The 701-nt window shown below is 29.5% G+C and overlaps 1 protein-coding gene across 1 annotated transcript in view; it reads left to right on the forward strand.

The window, feature by feature from the left end:
* Positions 1 to 701, forward strand: part of rfwd3 (ring finger and WD repeat domain 3) — a 15,639-nt gene that overhangs the window by 3,221 nt on the left and 11,717 nt on the right. The window lies entirely within an intron of this gene.

Here is a 701-nt window from a genome sequence, read left to right on the forward strand (position 1 = left end):
AGGTCTCATATGGCTTGTTAACTGAGGGGTGTTACAGAGTATTTGTTAAATATAGATAACAAAATATATATTGTGTGTTTGATTGGTCCAGACGCTACACCATCTAATATAAAATAAATTCTAATATCAACAAAAACAAAAATAATTATTTTTATTGGTACTGACTAGTATTCTAATTACACACCCCTATAAAAATACACTTTTATTTACTTATTTTATTTTAAACTATGGATGCACCAATAATACCATTCTAAATTCTATACATTTTTGGAGATTTGTTGGTGAAACTAGTCACATGACTTTGAATTTACACATTTACAGTACAGTTATAAAATAAAGCAATAATCCCCAAGAAGCCGAGGTTTACAGTGAATTTATTTATTCGCATCGTGCCTAAAACCCCCTTAGCTGTTATAAATTCACTGGCTTCACGAGGCTTATTGCTTTTATATAACGGTTATTCGTATACGTAGTAAGGTTTCACAGAGTAAAACAGAGCAAATAAAGTGTAATGATATTAATAAAAACAATATTCTTCCACCAAACAATGTACAGGTGCATCTCAATAAATTAGAATGTCGTGGAAAAGTTCATTTATTTCAGTAATTCAACTCAAATTGTGAAACTCGTGTATTAAATAAATTCAATGCACACAGACTGAAGTAGTTTAAGTCTTTGGTTCTTTTAATTGTGATGATTTT

Source organism: Sinocyclocheilus grahami, unplaced genomic scaffold (assembly GCF_001515645.1).
Source record: "Sinocyclocheilus grahami isolate Dianchi unplaced genomic scaffold, SAMN03320097.WGS_v1.1 scaffold1720.1, whole genome shotgun sequence".
Lineage (NCBI taxonomy): Eukaryota > Metazoa > Chordata > Actinopteri > Cypriniformes > Cyprinidae > Sinocyclocheilus > Sinocyclocheilus grahami.